The following is a 21,519-nucleotide window of genomic DNA, read 5'->3' as shown; positions in this document are numbered from 1 at the left end:
TAGCAAGTGAATGTCTTCTTCTCCTTGGTTAGATAGGCAAAGGAGGAAATCATGAGGGTACAAAATGACTGTGGTTTCTCAGAAAGATCAAATGGGTCAGGTTGGCCCCAAGGTTTCCCTAGACAACAGTGTGAGGGAGGGAATGTGTTTTGGCAGTCACTGTCTGATTAGTGACAGCACTGAATGAAATGTGGGGGGGAAGGGATCTAAAAGCTTTTTTTAACCTTTAAAAAGATGTCTTAATATCCCCCAATGTAATAAAGCTCATATCTAGTCCAACTCTCTCATTTTACAGAGAAGGAAACTGAAGCTGAAAATAGTTAAACAACTTACCTACTACTAATGAAGAAGTTGGAGATATGGAGTATTGTGGATGGTGGTCCCTTTGGTCCCAGCTTAGCTATGAACTTTTTACATAGTTTTAACTATATTTTATCAATTTTTAATTAAAAAAAATTTAAATTTAGTTTTATATTGTTAACTGTAGTCCATTCTATTTCTTCCCACACCTATTTATTCTATTTTCTCTTTCTTTTTACCCTGTCCCTCCTCAAAAGTGTTTTACTTCTGACTACCTCTTCCCCAAATATGCCCTCCCTTCCCATCCCCCCTTTCTCTTATTCCCTTCCTTTCCTACTTTCCTGTAGGGTAAGATAGCATTCTCTACCCAATTGAGTGTGTATATCATTTCCTTTTTGAGCCAATTCTGATGAGAGTAAGGTTCGCTCACTCTTCCTCCCCTCCCCCTCTTCCCCTTGTCAACTGGAGTGGAACTGGCCTCTAATTTGTGGGTGGCCAGAACCAAATAAACAGAGCAAGCTAGTGACAGGAGAATCCGGACACAAACAGAAGTTTAACTAATTTCAGTGAGGAAAATAACATTTGCAAAGGGAAGGCCTTCCCCCATTCCCCCCAAGAAGAGCCTAATGCTGCTGATACTAGGACCACTTGTATACATGAAAAGAGTTGGCTTGAGATAATTTTCACAGTCAGCAATACAAATACAAACAACAAAAGTGCCCAGTTAAAATGCTAATTTCAGTTGGTTTCAAATATACACAAAAGCAAATGTGTAAACAATTTTTACACAAATGCAATTTATATGTGCAGAAAATGAAAACTGTAATCCACAGCTGGACATGCATTTATAAAAGATAAGATACATACAAATGCCAATCTGTGTACAAAAACAGACTTTACCAAAGTGAACCAGGTCAAAAAAGGGGACCCTGGAATGCTTCTCATAAAGAAAATCAAGCACAATCAAGTGTGAGCTGAAAGATTTAAGCAGGAAAAGGAGGTGGAATCACTAGAGAAGGAGAGTCAGATTTTAGAGAAATAAATCTCTACCCTTAATAGTATCAGAAGGTCCACTTAGTTCACATCAAATCCCACTTCTGACACCAATTAATGTCAAGAGTCAAACAAACAAATTCTACTAGAGACAGAGAATCAGGACACAAATAGAGGTTTTAATTAATTTCAGACTGAGAAAAATTATGTTTATAAACAGAAGCTTCCTTTCCTTAGGAGGGTCTAATGCTGCTAATGCTAAGGCTACATGTACATGAAAGGGGTTGATCCATAACACAATCATTAGATCTTGAGATAGTTCTCATGGTTATCATTTCTTGAGACAATACAGATGTTCTTGGATCCCTTGGGGACAGTCATTGTCTCAAAATTTAGGGATTGTGGCTACCCTGTGGAGCACAGAATTTGAGTTCTGTGATGGGAACAGGAGTGCAGTAGCTGTCAGTGACTAAGAATAGGGAATGTGATTATGCCAACTCAGGGTACATCCTGCTCACTAGGCATTAGCTCTGGCAAAAAGGGTAGCTCTAAAATATTTTAATACCCTCTACTGTAAAAGCTTTTTTTCTTATTTCTTTTATGTGGGATAATCCATCTCATTCTATCTCTCCCTTTCCCTTTTTCCCAGTACATTCTTCTCACCCCTTAATTTTATTTTATTTTTTAGATATCATCCCTTCATTTTCAACTAACAATTGTGCTCTCTGTCTATATATACTCCTTCTAATAACAAGAAAGTTCTTTACAGTATCATCTTCCCATATAGGAATGTAAACAGTTTAATCTTATTAGGTCCCTTATCATTTCCCTTTCCTGTTTACCTTTTTATACTTCTCTTGAGTCTCGAATCTGAAAGTCAAAATTTCTATCAGCTCTGGTATTCTCATCAAAAAATGCTTGAAAATCCTCTATTTCATTGAATTTCCATTTTTTTCAATTGAAGGATTATTATTATTATTATTTGGCTTGGGTAGGTGATTCTTGATTGTAATCCCAACTCCTTTACCCATCATATTTTAAACCCTCTGATTCTTTAATATAGAAGCTGCTAAATCTTTTGTTTTTCTGACTGTGGCTCCAAGATACTTGAATTGCTTCTTTCTGGCTTCTTGAAATATTTTCTCTAGGATTTAGTTATAATATTTTCAGGAGTTTTCATTTGGAGATCTCTTTCAGAAGGTAATTGGTAGATTCTTCCAGTTTCTATTTTACCTTCTAGTTCTAAAATATCAGGGCAAGTTTTTTGACAATTTCTTGAAAGATATTTTAGTTCTTTTAAAAATCATGTTTATTTAATGGAATTGAATTAGAGGGGAAAGAGGAAAAATTTTATCTCATCCTGTGAAAAAACTGAGAACTACCTATTTAGTCCAGCTATCTAAGATAGAGTGAAAGGTAAAATATTTCTATTCAGAGGAACTGGATTTGAATTCTGACTTGGCTACTTCTTGAATGATATGGAAAAATTATAACTGTGATCTTCATAATTATCAAGATGATATATGTAATGAATATTAATAATTTGGATTTCTCAGAGCTGTCTCTTCTAGCCTGAGAGTCAGTCTGACATCAATCACTTCTTGACAATACTCTCCCATGCATGTTGGAGTGGGAGTGAAGTGAGTCAAAAACTGTAGAACCTGTTCCTATCACAGAACTCCCTGTCTACCACCAAGTAGCAACTCCTATTATTTGAAACAATCACTTAAGAACTATTCCTCCAGACTGAAGAACACCCATTTTGTCTTGCACTTGTGGGCTTGTCATGGAAAGACATTAAGGCCCTGAAAATGATTGTATTGTAATTCACCTTCCCCCTCCCTCCCCATTTATAATTTCTGTATAAAATTTCTACCTTTTCTGAAACAGGAAGAGGCCTCCTGCCCAGAAGAACTTCCAATTTGCAAATTTTACTCTTCACTCTGAAAGTGATTAATTAAACCACTACTTGATTTCTAAAACTGTCTCTAGGCCTACTTTGTGTGACTCCAGCTATTCATAGTTTAGAGAACAAGATAGTAAAAGTCAGTTAATAATAATGGTGAGTTTTTCAGGGTTTTATTTTCCCTGGATGCAAAATGCATTAGATTTAAACTCCTTGAAGGCAAGGCTTTTCTTTATACCACTTTTTGTATTCTCCAGGGTTTAGCACAACACTTGGGGGTTTTCTTGACAAAGATTCTGGAATGGTTTGCCATTTCCTTCTCCAACTCATTTTACAGATGAGGAAACTGAGACAAAGAGTGTTAAATTACTTACCCAGGGTCACACAGCTAGTAAATGTCTGAGGTCAAATTTGAATTCAGGTCCTTCTGATTTCAAGACCAGAACTCTACTGTGACATCTAACTGCCCATGCCTGGCATATAGTAGTTCCTTAATCAATGTTTATTGATTGACTAAGTGACATCTAAAGTCCCTTCCAGCTTTAAACCTTTAGGTTTAGAATGATTTTATAATCCCTCACTTAAAAGAGAAAGGCACTGAGGACTTCTTAACTCAGTAGAGTTGAGTAACTTGCTGCAGGTCATTGAGCCAACTAGAAACAGAGTTGGACTATAATCCAAGCAAGGTGTCCTGCATCCTGTTGCACCACTCTCCACAGTACAGTGGAAAAAGTCCTGCATTTGAAGAAGGTTCAAATTGCTTTCTGGATCTCAGTTTTTCCACCTTTAAAAATGAGAGGGTCAGGCCTCTGAAGTACCTTCCTATTCTTTGGCTATGATCCTTTGAATTTCACATTTCCATGTAAATTCTGGCTGTTCTTGTACAGGGAGACCTGCTATCTCACACTCACTTTCCTTGGTTGTCTTAATTCTTTCCCTTTGCTCCCCTATAGCAACAGCAGCCCTTTCCTCAAGCCTGCCCTGAGACTTGGCCACACTGTAGAGTGGGGGAGACTGACTCACAGGAACCAAAAACCCCAACCAGGCAGCTCTTGAGATGCATCTGTTTGCAAGGAAGTGCAGCTCAGGTTGTCTCCATCCCTCCACATCCCCCCAGTCTTCAGTCAATTTCCCCTTGACAACTTACACCAGGAAACTTGGGGTTAACTCCGCCTCTAAATTGAAAATAAGGTCAGCTATACCTTGATGGCTACAAAAAAATTAGGGCAGGGGCAGGAAAGAGAACCTCCTTGTTGGAAAGGGCTTCAGATCATTTAGTCTGACCCTTACCTGATAAGTAATCATTTAGCCTCTGCTTGCAGACCTCCAGTAACAGAGAACATACTGCATTACCATGTAGCTCTCTTCACTTTTGGTTGCTCTTTGTTAGAAAGTAAGAAGAAAGGAAACAAACAGGAAATAAACATTTGTTAAATGTCTAGTTTGTGCTAGGTAATTGTGCTAAGTACTTCACAAATATTATCTTATTTGGTTCTCTTGAAACACCTGGAGATAGGTACTAATATTTTCTCCATTTTATCGATGAGGAAAACTGAAGCAGACATAAATTAAGTATCTGGTCTAGGGGTCATGCAACTAGTAAGGATCTGAGGCTGCATTTGAATTCAAGTCTCTATCCATTGTGTTATCTAGTTGCTGCATAAAGAGAGTAGAATAAAAGTAAATATCTCATGTAATAATTATGGAAAAGATGGAGAGATAAAAGTTGTGTAATAAAATACCATTATATGGATTCAAAGAAAGACTTAGGTTAGTCATTAATGGTTTTATTTCAACTTGTAATCCCCCGTGTATCTGTACTTAGTTCTGTGTTATAGAGGCAGATGGGAACACAATAGGTAGAGCTCTGGATCTGGAATCAGAGAAACCAGAATTCAGATTTAAGTTCATACACTTACAAGCTGGGAGATCTTTGGCAAAGTGCTGCAGCCTCAGCTTCCTAAATTGTAAATGAGCATAATCGCAGTATCTGTCTCACAGGGTTCCTGTGAGGATCTGAAGAGATGATAATTATGGAGCATTTAGCACAGTCCCTGGCACATAATAGGCACTATAATTTACTCCCTCCCCCACCCCCTTAACAATTTTATTATTGTCTTTGATAAAGGCCTAGATAGTTTGCTTATCGGAATGGCTAAGGACATCAGATTGAGTGTTGGCTAATATAGTGAATGACAGAAATGGGGCCCAAAAAGATCTTGATAATCTTAGACTATTGAACTGAATCTAAAATGATTAAATTCAGTAGCAGAAAATGCAAAGCTTTATACTTGGGCTCTAAACACTGTTGCCACACAAATATGAGGTCAGGAGATATAGTTAGATAACAGTGTGTCTGAGAAGGATGGGGTGGGAGGGCCAGGTTAGTAAAACTTCAAGTTTATGAGTCAACAGCATGACATGGTCGCCCAAAAAAACCTAATATGATTTTGAACTGAAAATTAAGAGATTCCCAGCTTCCAGAAATAAGGATGTGGTTGTGCTTCTGTTTCTTGCCCCGATTTGCCATGAAGCAGGGAATTTTATGCTCATTTCTAGGCTCCACAATTTAAGAAGAACATTGATAAACTACTCAGATATTCAAAGGAAGACACAATGGTGAGTCTTGAGTTCATACCATGCGAGGATAAGGTGAAGGAGCTTGGGAATTTTAGTTTAGAGAAAAAGAAACTCAGAGAAACATAGTGATAGCTCTTCAAATACCTGGAGCTTCATCCTAATGAAGTGTTTCCACTGCATTTGTTGAAAAGTTTTGAAATAGGTTGCCAAGCAATTTAATATTGATGTTATCAAATATCAAATAATATTAAATTCAATTTAATAAGCATTTATTAAGCAACTGCTGGATGTAATAATCATAACTAACATTTATGTAGAGCTTCATGTTCCAGGCACTGTGCTAATTATTACAATTATTATCTCCTTTGATCCTCACAACAATCCTGGGAGGTAGGTGCTAATAATAATAACTAATATTTATATTAATTTCTATGTTTTCACAAAATGAATTAGAGATTGATGCATGGTTCCAAAAAGTAACTCCTTCGTCACTGATGATAAATATAATTGTTAAAGAAACAAACAAATCTGTCCCATTTTACATTTGTTGACTTCTTGTCAGTTTCACCCATCTTAAGGACAGTGGGGCTCATTTAGATCTCATGTCAAGCTTTTATCTTTATTTCCATTACTCTTTATGATTTTAAAATTCATTTATAATCTTCTCTCACACTACTTCAGAGTTTTTTGCAAATGAATTTGCATTATACTGCCTTTGGCTGCTATGCCTCTGCTTGAAAAGAGGAAGTGTTTTCTGACTAAGGAAATTGTTGGATTCTTTTTGAGAATTTAAATGATTTGCATAAGGTCACACAGACAGTAAGTGGCAGAGCTGGAAGTTAAATCTATGAATCAAGATCAAAATAGGATGCTTTCTACTGAATCACACGACCTGCCAACATAAAGTGAACTTTTGTAGGAAATTCTTATTACCAAACTCAATTCCTTTGCCTAGAAGCAGTGTGGTGGGAATAAACACTAGACCTGGAATCAGAGAACCTAAATCTGAATTCTAATTTTCTCACTTGTAATCTGTGTGATTTTTGGCAAGTAAAAGCCTCTTTGGAAATTATTTTCCTCATCTGTACAATAGTAGACTAGACCTTTCAGTTTCCTTCTAGCTCTTGATCTATAACCCTATTTTCATTTTCCAATTTTTGGTACTGACAATTTATATGAATAGCTTAAATTGGAGGTATTGAAATTGTTCAGTGTCTTCTTTAGTCTTTTTTTTTGGTCCCTGATTTTTGAAGGTTTATAAGAAAATGTTATTTTATTTTATTTGAGACTGAGTCTCCCAATCATGCCCAGGATCCTTCTTTGCTTGTCTTCTTTTGCCTTCTCATCCCCATTCACCATATTGGCGCTGAATTTAGTATGGATACCAGATTAGCTTAGCCAGTGAAACTCAGAACTCTGTTATTTTATTTTATTTTATTTTCAGTAGTATGTCCTCTTGTTAATTGTTGTTGTTGTTTTTTTTTAATAGCCTTTTATTTACAGGTTATATGTATGGGTAACTTTACAGCATTGACAATTGCCAAATCTCTTGTTCCAATTTTTCCCCTCCTTCCCCCCACCCCCTCCCCCAGATGGCTGGATGACCAGTAGATGTTAAATATATTAAAATATAAATTAGATATACGATAAGTATACATGACCAAACCATTATTTTGCTGTACAAAAAGACTTGGACTCTGAAATATTGTACAATTAGCCTGTGAAGGAAATCAGAAATGCAGGTGGGCAAAAATATAGGGATTGGGAATTCAATGTAATGGTTTTTAGTCATCTCCCAGAAGAACTCTGTTATTTTAGAAAAGAAATATTTTGGAGAGGCAGAGTAAAGACAGGGATTTGCTTGAGCTCTTCCCCAAATTCCCTCAAAAAACTTTAAAATAATGACTCAACAAATTCTAGAATGTCAGAACCCACAAAAAGATAGAGTGAAACATTTTCCAGCCTACTACAATTTGGAAGATGGGCAGGAAGGGTCTGTTGCACCAAGATAAGAGTGGAGCACTGACCAGCCCAGGCTGTGCCAACACAGTCCCAGCACAGACAAACCAGGCAGACCTTAAAACTTATTCCTAATCCAGCAGCAGCAGTGTCAGTTTCTGGAACACTCAGCTCACAAATGGTTAGGGGGTTGAACACCTAACTTATCACAAGGACATTTTAAGGGTCCCCTTGCTAGCACTGAGGCAGAACTCTGTTTCTTGGCCCATATTTGGATTCAGTTCATAACTGAGTGGCAGTTCCAGGATGAGAAGGAGCACTAGCACATCAGAGTTTATGATCACAATGGAACAGGGACCTTCTTTATAGTGCCAGGGAAGAAAAGAGTGCCTCTCATAGACCAGGATACAGGCCAGGAGAAGAGTAAACATCTCTCCTTAGGTCATTTTATGTTGGAAGAATTGAAAAGTATCTCTGAAAACAGCTGCACAACTCTCCCCTGAAGCTTGGGACGGTGTACATTCCACCCTGGAAGTAGAGCCCCACTTTAACAAAGAGTTAAAAGTCAAGAAATGGGCTTAGAAAATGAGCAAACAACAGAAAAAGATTCTGTCCATAGAAAGTTACAGTGGTGACAAGGAAAATCAAAACACATACTCAGAAGACAACAAAGGCAAAATGATTACATCCAAAGCCTTCGAGAAAAATATAAAATGGTCTTAGGCCTTGGAGGAGCTCAAAAAGAATTTTGAAAATCAGGTAAGAGAGGTAAAAAGAAAATGGGAAGAGAAATAAGAGTGATGCAAGAATATCATAAAAAAAGTTAACAGTTTGGTAAAGGACACACAAAAAGTACTAAAAAACAAACAACAACAACAACAAAAAAAACAAAACCCAACAACAACAAAAAACAACCCACCTTAGAAAATACACTAAGTCAAATGGCAAAGGAAGTACAAAAAGCCAACAAAGAAAAGAATGACTTAAAAAACAGAATTAGCTAAATGAGAAAAAATTTAATGAAGAAAACAACTCCTTTAAAAGTAGAATAGGAAAAATGGAAAAGGAAATATAAAAACTCACTGAAAAAAATAATTCCTTGGGGCAGGTAGGTGGCACAGTGGATAGAGCATCAGCCCCAAAGTCAGGAGGACTTGAGTTCAAATCTGACCTCAGACACAACACTTCCTAGCCATGTGACTCTGGGCAAGTCACTTAACCCCAATTGCCTCAGCAAAATAATAATAATAATTCCTTAAAAATTAAAATTGTGCAAATGGAAGCTAATGACTATTTAAAAATCGCTAAACAATAAAACAAAACCAAATGAATGAAAAAAATAAGACAATGTAAAATATCTCTTTGGAAAAACAACTGACCTAGAAAATAGATCCAGGAGAGATAATTTAAAAATTATTGGACTACTTGAAAGCCATGATCAAAAAAAAAAAGTTGAAACATCATCTTTCAAGAAATTGTTAAGGAAAATTGCCCTCATATTTTAGAATCAGAGGGTAAATAGAAATTTATAGAATTCATTGATCACCTCCTAAAAGAGATCCCTAAATGAAAACATCTAAAAATACTATAACCAAATCCCAGAATTCCCAGGTCAAGGATAAAATATTTCAAGTAGCCAGTAAGAAACCATTCAAGTATCTTGTAGTCAGGAAATGGCACAAGATTTAGCAGCTTCTACACTAAAGAATCAGAGGATTTAGAATATGACATTCTGTAGGGCAAAGGAGCTAGGATTGCAATCAAGATCACCTATCAAGATAAACTGAGTATAATCCTTTAAGAGGAAATTAGATAGTCAATAAAATAGAGAATTTTCAAGGATTCTTGATGAAAAGACCAGAGCGGAATAGAAATTTTGACTTTCAAACACAATATTCAAGAGAAGTATAAAAAGGTAAACAGAAAAGAGAAATCATAAGGAATCTAATAAGGTTAAATGGTTTACATCCCCACATAGAGAAAATGATACTTGTAATACATTAGAATGTTGTCATTATTAGTTAGAAGGAGCTATATATAGTTAGAAGTATATATAGATAGAGAGCAAAGGTATTAGTTAAATGAAAAGAGATGATATCTGAAAAAGTAAAATTAAGGGATGAGAGGAATGTACTGGGAGAATGGGAAAGGAAGAGGTATAATGGGGTAAATCATCATATGAAAGAGGCAAGAAAAAGCTTTTAGAAAGGAGGGTAAGAGGGGAAAGGTAAGGGGGAATAAGTAATTGGTTCAAGAATTGGCTCAAAGAAGGAATAAGATATACACTCAATTAGTTATAGAAATCTATTTTATCCTACAGGAGAATAGGAGGCAAGGGAGAAACAACAGGTGATAAAAAGGAGGGCATATTAGAAGGGAGAAAAAGTGGTCAGAAGCCAAACACTTTTGAGGAAGGACAGGGTAAAATGAGAGAGAGAATAGAATAAATCGGGGGAATACAGCTAGCAAGAGTATTTGTGAAAAAAAATGTGAAGCAAGTTTCTCTGATAAAGATCTTATTTCTCAAACATATAAAAAACTGAATCATATTTATGAAAATAAGAGCTATTCTCCAATTGATAAATGATCAAAAGAAAAATTTTTTTTCAGATGATGTGATTGTAGCTATTTATATAAAGTCACATGGAAAAAATACTTTAACTCACTAATAATTGGAGAAATACAAATTAAAACAATTCTGAAGTATTGCTACCTATCTATTAGTTTGGCTAATGGGACAGAGAAGGAAAATGACAAGTGTTAGAGGAGGTGGGAAAAATGAGATATTAATGAATTGTGGTTGGAGTTGGGAACTGATTCAACCATTCTGTAGAGCAATTTGGAACTATGGCTATAAAGTCTTGCATACTCTTTGAATTAGCAATACTACTACTAGGTTTGTATCCAAAAGAGATTAAAAGAAAAAGGAAAAGGACCTATATGTACAAAAAAAGTTATAGCATCTCTTTTCTGGTGGTAAAAAAAAAATTGGAAATTGAGGTGATGCCCATCAATTAGGGAATGGTTGAACAAATTGTAGCATGTGATTATGAGGTAATATTCTTCTAGAAGAAATGAAGAGCAGGATATTCTCAGAAAAGCCTGTAAAGACTTACATGAGGTGATGCAAAGTGAAATATATTGAGTTCAAAGTAACAGCAATATTGTAAGATGATCAACTATGAATGACTTAAAAACAATGATTTAAGACAAATCTGAAGGACCTATGATGAAAAAAGTGATCCATGCCCAGAGAAAGAATTGATAGTGTCTGAATGTAGATTGAAGCATACTTTTTTCTTTATTTTTTGAGAGTTTTAAAAAAATTTGGTCTATGTTCTTTTTCACAACATGAGTATTATGGAAATATTTTGCATGACTACATACGTATAACCTATATTGAATTGCTTACATTCTCAATGTGGTGGGGGGGAAGAAAGGAAAGAATATGGAACTCAAAGTTTTAGAAATTAATGTTAAAATTTGTTTTTACATGTAACTGTGAAAAATAAAATACCAATCAAAAAAAGAAATTTGTCTTTTGTTACTTCTAAACCCTGGAATGAAAAGTTGAATTCTACATATATACATATATATGCCATGTTGTTAGAAGTCACTAGTTTAAAAATTCTTATTTGTAGGTCCAATCATTAGCAGAAAATAGAGTAAGCCAGTTCTTCAGGTTTAAACTATAGGCTGATTTCTTTCTCTACATTTTAAAAATTATATCACTGCTATCATTGATGTTCTGTTCCCTGAAAGTCTGATTTTAAGTCAGCACTCATGATTTCCCCCAACATTCTGTCCCCCCCCTTTTTTTTTAACCATATTCAACCCCAGCAGACTTCACAAGTCCAAGTGAGATTGACTTACGCTTTAAGTTAATGCAACACTGCTTAAAATCTTCCTCTGAAGTTCTGTGAGGAACTTAATGGCTTTGAAGAATTATCCTTTGTATATGAATAGAAAGTTTACAGAGTTAGAAATAAATCTATTAATAGCCATTGGAAAAAAGTTCTAAATCACCAATAATTAGAGAAGTGAAAATTAATAAAATTCTGAAGTACTATCTCACATTCATCACATTGACTAAGTAGACAAAAAATGGAAAATGACAAACTGACATTTTCAGTGTCAGGGATGTGGGGAAATAAGTATGCTAATGTACTATTGGTGGAGTTATAAACTACTCCAACTATTCTGGAAAGTGGTTTAGTTTGTAACAAAGATCATCTGTGAAAAACTTAGCTACTCTGATCAATGATTCAGGACAATTCCAAAAGATTCATGATGAAAAAATGTTAGCCACCTCCACTGAGAGAACTAATGAACTGAAGTATACTTTTTCTTAGTTTTTTTTTTTTTTTGCTTTGTTTTGTGATATAGCTAATATGGAAATATGTTTTGCATGATTTTACTCGATAATTTTATCTTAGGCAAATCATTTAAGTCTGTTTGCCTCAATTTCTTCATCTGTTAAATTTACTGGAGAAGGAATGGCAAACCACTTCAACGTTTTTGCCAAGAAAATTCCAAAACGGGTCATGAAAGTTAGACATGATTGAAACTAACACACTTATCTTGCATCATGAAGCCAGGGGTTGATACTTAGGAAGGGATTGAGCCTGACCAGTATCTCTGAAGGCCATATTTCAGAAAACTGGATGAAAAATGGCTATATTAGAAATCAGGAGACCTGGGTTCTATTTTCTGCCGAATTTACTTTGGGATTCTTTTTCTTTCTCTTATACAATGAGAGAGTTGGACAAGGTGGTTTTTTAAGAATCAGCTCTCACAGATGTCAAGTTTGTAGTGTTTGCTTCTCTGCAAAAAATCTTTTTGAATTACTTTTCTATTGGAAGTCATAAAAAATCAAAATTCTATTGTTAAACTAAATGAAATTTAATTTCATTGTCAAAGAACAAGTCAGATACCACTGAGTCTGTTTAAAATGTCAGCTGGGCAGAAGACGTGCTCTTTTGACAGTCTGATAACTTGAATCTAGCCATGATGCTGGGATCTGGAAGGAGAAAGAAGAGAGTCAAAGGAGGCATCAAGGATGGGCAGGAGAAAATGATGTTAACTGTGAATGATGAAGAAAAAGTACTCATGAGAATGGATGGAGCAGTGGATGGAGTGAAAAACAGAGGAAGGAAAAAGGAAGAGGATGCGTGGCAGGACTAAGAATGCGGTGGGGACTTTCTCTGTTCTGTCTTGGGTAATCACTGGCCTGTGAGAAAGATCAACTCCCTTAGGGGATTCTTCATCTATGAGAGCTATATACTTTTCCCCAGGCCAGTGGAGGAGAGAACCGGGATGGTTCCAACTACATTCTTAGTCCATCTATCCACTCTCTCCTATTCTATCCACCAAATTTCTGATATTTTTATAAGATCATCACCACAGTTTGACAAAAAAGATCAGCATAGGCAAGGGGGAGCATTCGCTAAACTGAGATTCATTCTGACTATTCCTCTCAGGTCTTTCCCAACACACCTGAGTCTCTTCCAGAGAAGCTATCCTAGCCTCAAACTTATATTCTACCTGGAACCAGAACTTCCATTTACAGAAAGAGGCCTTGAGAGATTGTTCTCTGGTGGAAAGAATTCTCTCAGTGTTCCCATGGGAGTGCTCTAATCATTATAATAATAGTACACATTTCTATAGTTTTGTATAAATTTTTTCTTATAACACCAGAGTGAAGCACATAGGCAAATGTTATATTCCCCTTTACTACTATTACCACTACTAGTGTTATTGCTATTGTTACTACTATTACTACTACTAGCACTGCCTCTACTAACTAGTACTATTACCACCATTACTACTACTATCACCACCATCACTACTACTACTACTACTATTATTACTATTACTATTACTACCACTGTTACCATTATTATTATACCATTATGCTGGGATCTGGGAGGAGAAAGAAGAGAGTCAAAGGAGGCATCAAGGATGGGCAGGAGAAAATGATGTTAACTGTGAATGATGAAGAAAAAGTACTCATGAGAATGGATGGAGCAGTGGATGGAGTGAAAAACAGAGGAAGGAAAAAGGAAGAGGATGAGTGGCAGGACCAAGAATGCGGTGGGGACTTTCTATGTTCTGTCTTGGATAATCAAGACATAGCCATTGGGGGGAAAAAAGTTCTAAATCACCAATAATTAGAGAAGTGAAAATTAATAAAATTCTGAAGTACTATCTCACATTCACCACATTGACTAAGTAGACAAAAAATGGAAAATGACAAAATGACATTTCGCTACTGCGAAGCCACCTCAGATTCACTCTGCTAGAGTGGTGCCCATATAGGGGATAGTGGACAGGAGGTTGGTAATTACGGTGGCCCCTCAGAATGATATTTGACCTCAGGGAAGTACGTACCCTACAAATGCTGTTGCTACTACTACTATTACTATCACCGCCACGACTACTACTTCTTCTACTGTCACTGTTACTGACAACAACAATAATAGACATTTACATATTGATGTCACAGTTGCAAAAATACATTTTATGATTACATTCAAGCATTACAATAACCCTGTGACTCCGTAGACACAAAAGGATATATATTATTGTTTCCATTTTGTAGTTAATAGAACTGATTTGTCCCAAACTATTTGGCTAGTAAACAGCTGAGCCAGGATTTGAATCCTAATGTACTTGTTCTTAGTTCAGTGTTCTTTCCACGATTCCATTGATCACTCATAAAGAAGGGCTAGATTTATATGCAAACCTAAGCCTAGCAAACTTCAAAGGCCCATTCACCCTAAACCAGAGAGTTGTGGACCCCTTTGTAATCCCATGACATCTTCATCAGTCTAGATAGATGTTCAACAGGTCTCTGGAAAACCCTGGAAAACATTATTCCAGACCAGATATATACAAGCTGACTCATCTACCAGCAGGGCTTGGGCTTTTGAAATAGGCTCCAAAAACTGCATTTGAACTTTTAAGCACCATTCTCAAGTACTAGTTCAACACTGATATTCCCTTTATAACCCCTCTTCTCCCAGGCTTTGCCAAAGACGCAAACTGGAAGAATCATAGAACGTGAGAGTCCAGGAACTCAAAGATCATCTAGTTCAATTTCTCACCCAATGCAGAAATCTCCCCTAAATCCTTCTCAGAAGTGATCATGTAGATTCTCTTTAAATTCTTCTATTGATGGGGAACTCACTACCTATTAAAGGAACCTATTCTATTTTTCAGATAGTTCCAAATCCACTGTTGTTAATCCTTATCATTGTTCTGCTAACTAAGAACCAGAAATAGCTTTTTAATGGGAAAGCAGCAGAAAGTAGTGGAAAGAGAACTGAAAGTGAAATCAGAAAACTTGAGTTTTAGTCTTGCCTCCAATATTTGAGCCATATCACCTTGGGTAAGGCATTTCATGCCTCTGAGTCTCATTTTCTTATCTGTCAAAATATTGGACTAGCCAATCTTGAAGATCCCTTTCAGATAGAATAGTCTGTCATTATGTGGGATGGAAGCTCAGAAGGCAAATGACTTGCTGAAAAATTTCACTCCCCACCCCAATGCTTTGAGTCTCCTTTTACAGAGGTGAAAGTCACTAGATGCAGACAACCTTCATGGAAAACAGAAATTCTTGGACCTATATGTCAATCAGTCAACATATATTTATTAATTTAGGCACTGTGCCAAGTACTGGAGATACAAAGGAAGACAAAAGACAATCTCTTATCTCAAGAAGATCATCATCTAATAGGGGAGGCAACTCAGAAGGTCAATAATGATCAATTCTCCAATTAAAGGCTAAATCTTCTTACTGGGACTCCAAGCCTTGAATATCAATTAGTTCTCCAAGGATGACACATTTACCTCTGAGCACTGAAGCAACTGATCCTTCCCAATCTAATCCCATACCTCACCAATCCCCCATTTTAGGTGAGAATCTGGCTCAAAGACTTTAGGAAAGTTCAAGATGCAGCACTACCTAAACTACTCTAAAGGCCAGAGACTATTTACCTAGTAACCTGTTAGAAGAGACTATGTTTATGTCCTTTTAGGGGAAGGGAGCAAGGAGCATAGTATTATGGAAACAGGGATGTTGGGAGATCTTAGTGCTATTGTTGATTTTGCCAACAAGTAAATGTGTGAACTTGGACAGATTATTTTTCAAATCCTGTTTCTTCTGCTATAAAATGAAGTTAGATGATTTTGCAAGATCTTTTCTAAGATTAGAAACAGGGATCTGAGGGCATTGGTAATAGCCTGTCAGGCTGGTGACAAGAGCCTACCCTGTTCCAGGAAAATTGCCCCATTTTGGTCCTGAGGAAACTGGAAACCAAGACTCATTGATCCACTGGGGAGCACTGGTTCACCTTACTCAGGGCAAATGCCTAAACAAACAGTTCTTGGCTGCTGGACAACATAACCTTCCCAATGGACTGACTGTGGGGAACCAGAGCACAAACTAATCAGGTAGGAAATGAGGACCTTGTTGGTCTATACTTAGCATAAGTCTCCCAGGGTACATGCTCTTTGGATTCCTCTGGTCTCAAAGATAGATTTGGGGGAGTGGATACATTTTAGGGTCTCAGAACCTTCCTGAGGTTCCTAGAACCTCAGAACCACCTAGATTCCTAGGTGGAAATCAGAATGCAGGCAGATGTACTCAGTAATATAGGTAGTATGACATAATGGAGAACTGGATCTAGAGGTAAAAGATCCTAGTTTTGTCATCTACTACTTGTTTGACCTTGCAAAGGCCATAATCTCCTTGGGTCTCAGTTGGCTCAGTTCTAAAAGGAAAGTGCTGAAGTAGAAGAACTTTAAGGTTCATTTCAGCTCAAAATCCATGACTCTAGGCTTCTAAGAGGCTATCAAGCACAAAAAGCAGTCACATATCTTCTGTAATTATGTCTTTTTGTTTTCAGTTCTCACAGGACTGGTGAAGAGAAACTTGGGGGAGCTGTGTGGTACAACCCAATGTGCAGTAATCTGAATGCACCTGATCTGATCAGAGCCCCAGGGGCCACAAACCAGATCATGCTTGTCACCTCACTACAGGAAGTTCCTGTAGTGAAGGCTAGCTAGAGTTCCCATGGCAAGCTACATCCTCTAGCTTCATCCTCTTGTTTCGTGTATGTGTGTGTGACAACTTGCCCAAGATCACATAGCTAGCAACTGTCAGGTCTTCCTGATTCCAAGGCCAGTGTTCTATCCACTGTGTGATCTAGCTATCTCTCTTGTTTCTTTAAATCATAGTTCCCTACTATTGCCTGCAAAAAGCCTTTTCTAATTAATTCCTCTCCACTCTCGACATTGAAAAATAATTCTTACCCTACTCTTCTCCCTCAAAACACTTTTAAAATAACAATATTGAGCTGTATGCATTATTATCTGCCTGGATTACATACTCCCTGTGATCAGAGACCACTTTTCTATATGTCTAATAGTCTAGTACTAATCTAAACAATCAATATTTATTGGTTTGCAAGTCCAACTCCTCACCAATCAGGCCCTCAGTCTTAAGTAGTCGGGGTAGAGAGAAACAAAGGAATTTCTGTTTTCTAAAAGATAGTATGAAGGCCTGTTTCCTCATCTATAAATAAAACAATATTTTTTAATGTATATTCCTTTTATAAAACAAAAAAATCTGTCCTTCTTCCCTCATATAGTTACTGTAAGGATGAAATAAGATAATGTATATGAAAGCATTTTTTAAAATTGTAAGGCTCCATAAGGATGAAACATGGTGGTATCATTCTTTTTCTCCTCCCATGCCAAGAACAGTTGAGGAAGTTTAGTTCTCCTGGAAGAGTAGCTCTTTATCCAGCTAGGGTCACAGCAGCAGACTGGAAGTCGGGGGACCTGGGTCTAGTTCCAGCTCTGCCACTCACTTGTGGCATGATATTGTATCTCAGTGTCAATTTTCTCATTCACAAAATGAAAGGCTTGAATTAGATAATATTAGTAATATCCACCTCAGAGGGTTGTTGTGAAGCTGAAAGGAAATACTATTGATAGGTAAAGCACTTTGCAAAACAAAATGATACACACATACATATAAACATACACACACACATATATATGTATGTGGGTATCTATATCTGTCTATTTATATACTTATCTATATCCAGGCAAATATACATACATATTTACACATATATATCCAGCCACATTTTTGTTTATTTTTTCCTAATGAATATTGATGCAAAAATCTTTTTCTTATCTTATTTGAAAAAACAGAATAAGAAAAAAGAAAACAGAAAAGGAATACAAAACAAAATAAAACAAAACAAAAGAGAATATTCTCATGTACCCAGCAGAACATCAGGGAAGGTTAAAAATATAAAACAACAAATTACTGGATCAAAAGAGGATATATATGTGTGTGTGTGTGTGTGTGTGTGTGTGTGTGTGTGTGTGTGTAGAAGAAATTATATATGTGAATATCCATTGTTTTCTTTACTTCTTTGTAAATTATTCTTTGGTTCTCTGCTGTGTACCTTATTTATTTTACCTCTCCTCCTTTCATCTCCCCCACCCCTAAGCAAGCTACAGTTAAGAAAAGATATATTTATGTATATATATACACATACACACACACACATACTACATACACACACACCTTTCCTATCCGTGCTAACTTTGCTTAAATTCTGCTCCATAACTTCCCTTACTATTACTTAACCTCACCTCCACTTAAAGATTCCCCCCTTGTCTTCTTCCCTCATCCTTTGCTTCCCCATCCACCCATCCCTCCCTTCTTATTTCTTTATAGACTTTGAAAAGTGCTATATCCTTTATGTTATGTATGTAGTGCTGCCAACCCATTCCTGATGTGAGTAGGTTTTCAAAACTACGAGCCCTCCTCCCTCCTCTAATGCCTGTGTATCTACTCTTCCTCTGCACCTCATTTGTATAACAGGACTACTATTTTTAACTTAACTCCGTCAATCTTTCTTTTGAGCGACTGTTTTTGATGTGAATCTTAAACATATAGTATACATTTCCTATGTTAAAAAAACATAAACAATTTGTCTATGTTTAAACAGTTAAGTTCTTTAAAATTGATCTTTGATACTGGCTCTTAAATATTAAATTTTTTGTTAAGTTCAGGTTTGGTTGATAAAAAATCCTGAAAAATCTGCATGTTTGTTGAATATCCATTTTTTCTCATTCAAAATTATAGATAATTTTGCTGAAAATTTTTATATTTTTGTATCTATCTATCTATCTATCTCTCTCTATATATATATATATATATATATATATCTGTGTGTACACACATGCATATTCCCAGTTATATGTAACTCTCTATATATGGGAGTCAGCTTCAGAGTCTGGGTAAAAGACATGGGTTCAGTCCTTCCTCTGACACATACTGGTTGTATCATCCAGGGCAAGTCAATGTTCTAGATAACTCTCTGGCTATCATTTCCTGAGAAAATTCTGACTTTTGCATTAATAGAAAATTTCCTTACTGGGAGTTCCCCATACCTAGGAAAGACATACAGTCAAATCTACATACCTATCTATCTATATTGATATATACATACATGCATCTACATATATCTATATCTATGTATCTATATATCTATATAACTGGGAATCTACTTAGCTAAAAACTGTCACTTGTACGCGTATCTTACTATATCTAATCACCAAGAAATTTAAGACAGCAATTTCATTAGCTTCCTAATTACTGTGCTACACAGTGTTTTAAAGCACAGTATAAATGTCAAGTTATGGTTGTTACTGAATGCTTTTTAAGATTTCTTTGCACTCTTTCTCTGTTCCATTCTAAAGTTCCTTCTAGCTCAAACGCTCTGTATGCTCAGGTCCTAGAGCTCTAACACTGATTCTGTTTTCTTCCAGAAATGCTGTTAATGATGCCATCTTTGTACTCTGCTGGCAACCTCAACAACTTTGACAGTTTCAGGCATAAAGCTAGGACCCTGAATCACATCCCACCCTCATTTCCTACCAGGAAGTTCCCAGATTTCTTCCTTCTCCCATTTTCCAACTCTAGAAATGATAATTTGGTAGGATAAATTGGCCATCATCTTACCTTTGAGATCTGAGCTTTCTCACGAATATATCCCACTCAAGGTCTCCATTCTTTAGCCCCTCCTGGGGCCCAAACTTAAGGAAGGAGAGATGTCACAGTTTAGTCTAATGCTTTAAGTTCCTTTGCAAGGAACTAGAAGGCAGATAGATGGACAGAAATGTCTTTGACTCTGGAGAGATCCTATCCTACTTCAGTGGTGACTTCCAAGCATCGTCATTGTTCAATGATCATGAGTCCTCTGTCTCAAAAGACACAAAAGATCTTCCCCCATTATAATTATGCAATGATTTGAGCTGAGGAAGAAAGATATTGGTGGATCTTCTGCTAGTCACTGTCAAGTCCCCTGTATACCATTTTCATCTTGAACTCTTCATCTCTTCCTGTGTTGGGGCTGTAACTACCTTCCTGTAAGATTTCAAAAGCCAACAGCCTCAAAGATAAATAATTGAGCTGAGTCTGCCCCCACTCAGCTTCCTGGATCAGCCACTAGCTTGATAATTTGAGAGGGCAGATGGTAATGCTGACAGATAGATGGGATGTTTTATTCTTAGACACAAAACCCATACAAAGTCAACCAGGGTTCCAAAGAGGAATCATGTAAAGCTTCAGTCCCAATGAAAGGGAAAAAAGAGCTTTTGATTTTCCTCTTTTCCTGTCCCCCCCAAAAAAAAGCATCAATGTTAATATTCACTTTGGACAGTAAGTAAAAGCACTGAAATAGAAATGTTGAAACTAAAAAACCCAGAGTACAGTTGAGACGGGATAATCTTAAATCCTGAATAGCTCCTAACATCTCAGACTATCATATTATTCCTCTATCTTCAGCTCTGGTTGAGTTGTTATTCTAGAACTGGGCCTGGCTCAGATTCTTGGCAGTCATGTCTGCATGGCAGAGGTCCTTAACATTTTTTTTGTCTCATGGACCCATTTGGCAGTCTGGTAAAGCCTATGAACTTTTCAGAATAATGTTTTAAATGCATAAAATAATATGGAACCATAAAGAAAACCACATATTAAAATAAAGAGTTAATTTTTCCCCATTTGTAAAGTTCTCTTTTTTGGTTTTCTTGGGATTCTCTGGGGCAGCCTTCTTTTTAGTCCAGTAATCACCACAAGTACAGCCAGGTGTTAAAGTCCACATCCTTTATTATCTTTTTCAAAGTCTTGTCTCCTTTCTTGGGGGCCCTGTTAGCTTTCTTAGAGGCCTTTCTCTCTCCTTGGTTCTGAGAGCTTGAGCTCCTGCTGCCAGTCTTTTGTTTCTACCAGCTTCTTGAGGTTCTCCTGAATGTGTCTCGGGTTCTGTGGGGGAGGCAGGAGGACTGCTACCAAAGTCTCTGTTTTCCAGTTCTGATTCTGGCTGTGTTTGTCCAAGCTTATCTGGTCTCTTATCAAAAGTGTGAATCTTGTAGAACTATAGTAAGTACTAAGTAATTGTACTGAACTAGAAAACTGTTAAGCACCCTGCTAAATAGATAACTATTGTCTCTATCAATTCCACTGACTTAGTACCTTGTTTCAAGTTCTGGCCCATAACACTCATTCATATTCAAGGGCCCTTGAAATCTATGCACAGACTTCTTGGGTGGGGGAGGTGTCTACAGATCCCAATTTAAGAGGCTCTGCCTTTGGGAAGTTACCAATATTGTTTGTCAGGCCCATAAGAACAAAAGACTTTCTAAAATGCCAGCTTTGCAGAGTTGTGGATGGCTACCTTTGAATGTGCATTGTGGGC

General features: G+C 36.7%; 1 protein-coding gene across 2 annotated transcripts in view; it reads right to left on the bottom strand.

Moving 5' to 3' along the window:
• NLRC3 (NLR family CARD domain containing 3) overlaps positions 1 to 20,219 on the bottom strand; it is a 65,543-nt gene extending 45,324 nt beyond the window's left edge. For both annotated transcript variants that reach the window (XM_012543138.3, XM_031945619.1), the window contains exon 1: positions 19,788 to 20,219. The gene's annotated coding sequence lies outside the window, so the exon portion shown is untranslated. The remainder of the gene's footprint in view (positions 1 to 19,787) is intronic.
• Positions 20,220 to 21,519: the final 1,300 nt, after the last annotated feature.

Source organism: Sarcophilus harrisii, chromosome 1, assembly GCF_902635505.1.
Source record: "Sarcophilus harrisii chromosome 1, mSarHar1.11, whole genome shotgun sequence".
Lineage (NCBI taxonomy): Eukaryota > Metazoa > Chordata > Mammalia > Dasyuromorphia > Dasyuridae > Sarcophilus > Sarcophilus harrisii.
This window is presented reverse-complemented; position numbering and strand designations above follow the sequence as displayed.